This window comes from Micropterus salmoides, unplaced genomic scaffold, assembly GCF_014851395.1.
Source record: "Micropterus salmoides isolate LMB-PRFRI ecotype aquatic unplaced genomic scaffold, ASM1485139v1 Ms_hic_scaffold_12, whole genome shotgun sequence".
NCBI lineage: Eukaryota > Metazoa > Chordata > Actinopteri > Centrarchiformes > Centrarchidae > Micropterus > Micropterus salmoides.
Window position 1 is genome coordinate 33,911,098 of NW_024040263.1, and position 8,753 is coordinate 33,919,850.

An 8,753-nucleotide genomic window follows, 5' to 3' on the forward strand; every position below is an offset into this window, starting at 1 on the left:
ACGGCAAAGCCTAGAATGGCTTATCCGGCTGTAGCCTTGCTGCATCCTAGAGTCATTTTAAAGAGCTGGTATTCTGGACAACAAGAAAAAATTCCCTTTGGGATGGTGAGGCTCACCTGTGGTGTAAAATTACTCACTTCTATCTCCGCGTTTTTAACTTATTTGGATTTTTTGCTAAAGACGGAGTGACTTTGAGGCTGAACTTTAAGGTATACTTTACTTAATTGTCACACACACATACATGTAGCAAAATTCGTTCTCTGCATTTAACCCATCCCTCAAGGAAACAGCTTTTGATTATGTCACTGTCAAATCAAATATGCAGAAACTTTAGCACTAGACCAACACAACCCATGTTAGCAAAAAACTGAACATGTATGCCACAGAACACCTTTCCTAAATCCAGCCCTAGTCGGCAAGACTTTGTCCTCATGGATAACCAAGTGTTTGATTGTTCCCACATGCATCCTGCCTGGTAGGCAGCACGCTCTGAATGGGGAATGGTCTGTTCTGACTTTTCTAGTCTCCCAACCATTCAAAGCACTTTTGCACCAAAACATGTGCCAAAACATTCACACACTAAATGTTCAGACCTAAACACCGACCACGTGGAATATTTGAGAACTCCAAGCTGTCTGTCCCTGTAGCTCGGTACACTTTGCGAACCCAGACACAGTGAATTTTGAGGCACAACTTCCAAAATAAAGAGATAAAAGCTCCCAGAAAAAAGGAACAATTGTGAAGGGTATTCGGTGGCGTGGTGAGATTGTCTGTGCCTATGGTGCAGCATCTCCGGGTTTAAGTCCCATCTCTTGTTGCCTGGATCACCAGAGACAGTCCTGAAGTAACCTGTAAAACACCACTTGGCAATAAAGCCTCTAGTCCTGCTCGTATCCCCGGTCTGCTGCCTGCTTCCTACAGCCTTCCCAGTGGCTTTCACTGACCCCAACCACTCGGGGACCGAGTTCACCTAGGTCCCGCCAGCTCTACCTATGAAAATTCGACCTTGCTCCAAAATGCATCACATCAACTGGAAATCCTCCCCCAAGTCTGACGCTGCAAACCCCATGGCTCTACCACCTTCCTATCAAAAGTTATTCACTCACCTGAGCGATGGTAGCGTTTACCCTAATTCTTTATCGCCTTACCTGTGGGTTTTTCCTAAACCAATTTCAATTTTCCTCTATCTTTTCTCTACCTAGTAGGTGCACACCGCCGGGTGGGCCCAGAGATACATGCGCCGGCCCGTGCAGCTTTTGGCCTCCTACTCCAAACCGTGTTAGTTGGCGGACAGCACGGGGGAGGTCATCGAGATAGAATAATACCCCTAACCTAACTCGTCATTTTCACATCAAATACATTAAATAAAGCTGAGATAGAGTTATTTAAAATAAAGGTAGGTCTACATGGACAGAAACATATTTAGTACCACAAACCCTTAAAATAATAATATCATATACTGTAAACAAACATTAGCTTACAATAATAATAGTAGCTATATGGTTAATAAACAACTCAAAGTAGTGAAGGCTCAACTCTCTTTTTGGAAAAATTAATGTTTCATCTGCTGTGCATCAGGTCAGAAACAGCCGCTGTGCAACAGGATTATTTCTAGGGAATGCTTTTTGCTGTTTATTATCTGTATTTACACATATATATATATAGTAATAATAGTACCCATGACCTGTCCAGGGTGTACCCGCCTTTCGCCTGATGTCAGCTGGGATTGGCTCCAGCCCCCCCGCAACCCTGTAGGCAGGATAAGCGGTTTACAATGGATGGATGGATGGATGGAATAGTACCCATTATGTAGTCTGCACACGTCATTCAGCAGGATAGTCCCAAAAATAAATTCCTTTACATTAAAAGGTACAGCAGCATGTATCACATCTTGACCAAAATACCTTCAAATAAAAATAAATTCTGTAAAATGACATGTGATCAGTATTACTGAAAACTACACTATACCCATCCCATCATTAATGTTACCCATGGGGGTCCCTCATACGGTTCGGACTCTGGGCATGGCTCAGATGACCTCACGGCAAGCCATCCTACTTCTGACACCATATGTGGACAAAGGCGAGAGCAGTCACCCTACCCAGATTCAAACACAGGTCTACAGGGTACCAAACATACAACTTGGACAGCAAGGCCAAAGAGCCAGGCTCGTTGGTATGGCAGTCCAGGCACTTACGCAACTGTAGTGAAGGTACTCTGTCACAAGCATACAGTACAAATGGTGGAACCAAACTGAAACTGAAAAATGTCACAATCCTTATCCTTTGGAGTGGAGGGTCGGTTATCTTTGAGTAGGACTCGTAGCATTTTCTGCGACTGCAGACACCATTGGATTTGGAAACTGCTTTATCACACTGCATCTGCGGAAGGGAAAAGGAAATATTTTGTCTATATCAAAGCAATATTACATCCAATTAATTAACAACCATTGTCAGATTTTTTTATTTTGTTTAAAGTTGCTGAAACACAATATGACATCACGTCTAACTGTTCTGATAATGCTAACTGTAAGGAGCTGTATATGATAAAATGTTATTTTAACAGGTACAACAAATAACTTAAATATAATTATTTTTTCACAAGAATATTTACTTTTTTAATCTGACCCCGTTGACATGTAGTGAGAGCAAGAACAGTGAACAGTGTGCAGGAGACAGACATACCTATGAGCACATTGAGCTTGTGAGGGTCCAGCCGGTCCTTTGAGGTTTTTGTGGCCTCTAAGCCATCTGAGTGAGGCAACGATCCCAGGAAGCTCTAAAAGAAAAGAAATGCAGTTTCAAATGAAACCTCTCCTGCTTGTAACTTGCCGAGAGGGGTTTGCCAGGCACGCCTTTTAGCTCTTTTCACATTTAACTTTTGCAGGGAGCTGACCGGATATTCTTCTCTTCTGTGTTCTTTTATTATGTCTGTGGTGTCCACCTTCCAAGTCCAAGTCGGTGATGGGGTGTTGATGGCACAATGGATAAGACGCCTGCCTTTGGTGTAAGAGACCCGGGTTAAATCCCCCACTGTGACACATCCACCATTGTGTCCCTGAGCAAGACACTTAACCCCTTGTTGCTCCAGAGGTGACCTCTGACATGTACATGTATAGCAATTGTAAGTCGCTTTGGATAAAAGCATCAGCTACATGTAACGTAGAATTTCTGGCTTCCCTCTCAATGACAGTACACACGTTAGCGAAGCGGACTTTCACGCTGTGTGAAAACCTTGATTCTGATTGGTCAAATTGATTGCTTGGCGGGAGGGCACACTTCGCCCCTGTGTACACGTTTATACCGTTTACAAACAGAAACAAATATACTACATTATGATTTAAAGTATGCTTATTTCTATATGTTTGTTAAATTAACAACATATGCTGCTTCCTTCTAGGCCAGGTTATTCTTATGAAAGAGGTCTCTGATCTCAACTAGCTAGTTACCTGATTTAAAAACATTTTTAAGAAAGATGTAAGAAAAAAAGATGTAAAAAAATATATTTTAATATTAAAAAAACATTTGTTTAAAATACTACATACTTTTGGAAATCAGGCTGAAACATGTGGCAATTACATAAATAATTACAATATTTTGCAGTAGCCTACACAATGAAGCATATTTGGCATAAATATATTTTTAACCCACTAAAAGTGTAATTATTTAACAATGTACTTCCACAAAGTAAACCTAAATAGTATTTACTAAGAGTTAAATAAATATATTTTTCATAAATGGACTAAAAGGTTTAAAAAATATACTTTTATTTAAGCATATTTATTAAAAGTTGAATTAAGTATATTTATTACCAATTTATTCAAAGTGTAATTTTGAGAAGTATGTTAAAGCTCAGGAAAATATATCTTTAATATACTTGTAGTAGCTTGTTAGGAGTATGAATGTACTAGAAGCATGCTATGTGAATTTCTAGTATATTTTCAGTGCCATCTTTTGACCTGGTTAAGCATGCTGTTTAAAAGTTGAATACTACCGATGATGTATTAAAAATGTGGAGCATTTTAAGGTTCAAGGTGTGTGTGTGTGTGTGTGTGTGTGTGTGTGTGTGTGTTTGTGTGTTGGTGTATATGGTATAGATGGACATTTGACCTGACTTTTGACCTGGACTACGAGGACCTTTGGGGATTATGAGGACTATGCCAGAGTCCTCATAATTCGCAGTGTATTTGCATTCAGTAGTATCTAAACAAAACATTCTCTCTTTTTCATTTAAAGCCCCTTTTTACCACTTGTCCTGAGTTTTGAGTGCATTCCAGTGTACAGAACAGCACAGCCTCTGGAGGGGGCTGATTTGCACTTTCATTCACATTTTAGATACACACCGTACGTAGTTCACTGGCTTTTTCGTGATTGGCTGGCACAGTAGTAGTAGTAGCAGTCATCCTGTTTGTTAGAAGTAAGAAGAGTAGTGAAATGTGGACAACTGGACTTGACAGAGCGTGTCAGCCTCCGTAGCTTCTCCTGGTCGCTTGCAAAGGGAGGGGTGTGCGGTGACTGATGGTGCATTCAATATGGTAATAGCTAGGGATGGGGATCGAGACCCGGATCCAGCGACCAGCAGAGAGAGACGCCGCTCTGTCGCGGTAGAGACGGTGAAGTTATGTTAGCTCCAAGCTACTTGAGTTGCCGAGAGCTACGCTCCTTACTGTAAATACGTGCAATAAAACCTTAGCAAGTAAAAAGACAATAATCAGTAAGGTAAAAATGTTGAAAGTGTTCATTTAAACTGCTCTGTCCTCAGTCTGTTATGATGTATGTTTTATACAAGCACAGCTAACGTTAGCTTGGCATTAGCCAAATGTTAAAAACAAGCTAAGTAGAAAGCTGTCCATCTGTAGCACAGCCTGGTCTGTATTTTTAAAATGTGGCGCATTGTTAAAAAATCAGCTGCGACGTTACCTGCAGGCAGTGAATAACAGCAGAGAGGAGGAGGAGGAGGGAATGATTCAGAGTTTTTATTCTTTCTAAGCAACACTCACTACTGTGATGTCACATATTGACTTTATATAGTGACATTGCTGTTGTAAACATTAAATTCTATTTAAATTCTAACCTATAATTAATTTAAAAACAACCAGGCAGCTAATATGCACACATTAATATTTGTTTATGCATCGGACGTCATAAGTCATCTCAGTTATTGCACATTGAATATTTCCCTCACACCGTGCAGGCCTACCACATCCCTGTTGGGTCTGGTCTTACCAAATAACCATCACCAAATAATAGTAAAGTATCGACAGTGGTATCGATAAAGACTCGGATTGTTAAGCAGTCTCAATAATGGCATCAATATCAATAAAATTAATGATCCCCATCCCTATTAATAACAGGGATTAGTTTACCGTCCATGTAGAGTGAACTACATCTCTGCGTATTGTTTATGTGCTTTAATAATGTTAATCCAACACATCTTTGTAGTAGGGTCCCTGTTGATTCCAAATTCAGACTTAAGAGCACATGAAGACACACTGAAGTCGGAAGAACGACTTCACAACTCTAAAAATGGGACCATCCATGGAGCATTGAATGCACCGTGAACCGCTGGTTGCAATTCTCAACCCTCACTACTAGATGGCGCTAAAACGTACACACTGAACCTTTAAGCCCCGTTAAGCCTTACGTTGTTATTACATGCATGCCTGCTTTTACCAGTTACCAGCAGAGACAGGCAGGATGCAGTCTCCTCTGAATGTCAGTTCAGCTCTACATTACAGCATATGTTCTCCCCCTCTTATTAATATGTAGTTGGCAGACACTTACCTGCCCCATATTGCTGCTATAAAGTAGTTGCTACACTTTGGGGCAAAGAAATGTGCAAACAACAAGAATATGTTCATGAAATGTAAACCTCTTTGTCTACCATTTGGCAAACTTTTATTAGGAGGGGAAGGAGGGCCATATTGTTTTTTTTCATATGTACTGAATTAAATGTAGTTTATTAAACATTCATTTGTAAAGTGTTGATAAAATATGGTGTTGCAGTTATGAGCAGATTATTACACTTCTGTTCAGATGTTGCTCATATGTAACTGGTTTTCACAGCTACAGAATTTTACGAGACATAATAAGACATAATAATCTTCACAATCACTGATGGCTTTTGACACCTGCTGGTGAAACATGCAAATGCAAAGAAGACGCAATGATCCAAAGGAAGAAGCAACATGTTATGTTACTACATGAAGGGACAAAGTGAGACATCAAATACATCAATGCCTTCAAAGTTGAATCTTCTTTTTGTATATGATTCAACTAAAAAAATGTCTTTTTGTGACTTATTATTTGTGTATGAACTAGGTCGTGGCATCTTCACCTCTGCTCAGTTTGGAAAGAGACTTTCTGCGAACTACTAGCAAACAGGAATGTGAGAAAAGACAGAGACTTCATCATGACCGCCTGAAGGTGTTTATGTAAGTTCCATTTTAATGGAAAACTGTGGTGGTGCGTATTATATGTCTAATCACAATTAGATTACATGTTGCTTTTGGTTTGCTGAACATACAGACATTGCTGATCTGGGGCTCGTTTTTAAAGTTTCAATGATAAATTGACAGGTTTAAATTACACTGAACAAAATTATAAAGGCAACCCTTTTGTTTTTGCCCCCATTCATCATGAGCTGAACGCCAAGATCTAAGAGTTTCACTATGTGCACAAAAGGCCTATTTCTCTCAAATGTTGTTCACAAATCTGTCAAAATCTGTGTTAGTGAGCACTTCTCCTTTGCCGAGATAATTCATCCACCTCACAGGTGTGGCATATGAAGATGCTGATCAGACAGCATGGTGTGCCTTAGGCTGGCCACAATAAAAGGCCACTCCAAAATGTGCAGTTCCATCACACAGCACAATGCCACAGATTTCGCAGGTTTTGAGGGAGCGTGCAATTGGCATGCTGACTGCAGGAATGTCCACCAGAGCTGCTGCCCGTGAACTGAATGTTCATTTCTCTACCATAAGCCGTCTCCAAAGGTTGTTTCAGAGAATTTGGCTGTACATCCAACCGGCCTCACAACTGCAGACCACATGTAACCACACCAGCCCAGGACCTCCACATCCAGCATTTTCCCCTCCAAGATCGTCTGAGAACAGCCACCGGACAGTTGCTGCAACAATTGGTTTGCATAACCAAAGAATTTCTGCACAAACTGTGAGGAACTGTCTCAGGGAAGCTCATCTGGATGCTCATCGTCCCCATCGGGGTCTCAACCTTACTGCAGTTTGTCGTCGTAACCGACTCGAGTGGGCAAATGCTCACAGTCTAACACAATCTGTATCAGGTCCAACTCATCAGAAGGGTCATACACTTGATCTTATCATGCGGTTTTTCTGTCTCCAACCTTGAAATTACTGCTACTGGTGTCTCTGACCATCTCATGGTTATGTTCAATTCCACTTTACCATGTCCCCTTTCCAGCCTCATTACCTTGGCCAATCCCATTAACTCCACAGCCGCACACTTCTCCAACATCTTCATGCACACTTCACACCTCAGATCTTCGAACGCTGACAATGTGTAGCTCCTTTAAAACCAAAAAAAACAAGGCGAACATTGTTGGTACCCCATGGCTAAATCCTAAGAGACTGCTCAAACCATTACCAAAGTGCTGTTAAGTCAGCAATAATGCCCATAGACCTAATGTACTGTTCAAAACTCCTCAAGCAACTCCTTCCTAACTCCGGCTGTTGCTGCTACCTCTGCTGCATTAGATTTCACATCATACCCTCAGACTCAGACCCCCTAGAAACCAATCATCCAGCTAGACTATGCCATCTTCCCAGCTGCTAGAAGTGGTCATGCATATGAATTCAATCTACTGTCCCGTAGACATTATTCCATCCCGCCTATTTAAGGAAGTCTTCAAAACTATTTGCCCTCTTATTCTGGCGATAATTAACAGTTCCTTAACCAATGGCATTGTCCCCTTAGTTTTAAACATGCAATTGTGCAACCCCTTTTAAAGAAACCCAGCCTTGACTCCAGTGATCACAACAACTATAGGCCCATCTCCAAGCTACCATTTATTTACAAGATTTTAGAAAAAGTTGTCTTTCTCCAGGTCTCCTCCTACCTGAACACATTTAACATCTGTGACAAATTCCAATCTGGTTTTAGAGCACTTCATAGTTCTGAATCTGCCCTGCCAAAGGTGCAAAATGACATCCTTCCCTCTGTCGACTCTGGCTCTAGTGCTATTTTAGTCCTGCTTGATCTTAGTGCAGCCTTCGACACAACTGACCATGAGACTCTATTAAAATGCCTGGAGGAAAAAGTCGGTCTACAGGGCACGATGTTACAATGGTTTACATCCTACCTGACAGGACAGAAAGAATGTTTACTGTTAGAATAGGAAATTGTTGTCATCATCTCCTGCTGCCATTAAATGCGGCATCCCTCAAGGCTCGATTTTAGGCCCTCTCTTATTTTCACTATACATGCTTCCTCTTGGTATTATTTTTGAGAAGTACAATATTTTGTATCATTGTTACACGGATGATACACAGTTCTATATACCAGTTACACCTGACAGCATTCACTCTGAAAAACCTCTTAAACTTTCTGACTGATATCAAAGATTGGATGGCGAGGAACTTCCTTCAATTAAATGAAAATAAAACTGAGGTAATTCTATTTGGCCCTGAAAGCTCTGTCATTAGCTTAAGTAATTCACTTGGTCCCCTTGAATACAAACTCGCACAATGTAGTGAAGAATTTAGGTGTTTTTATGGA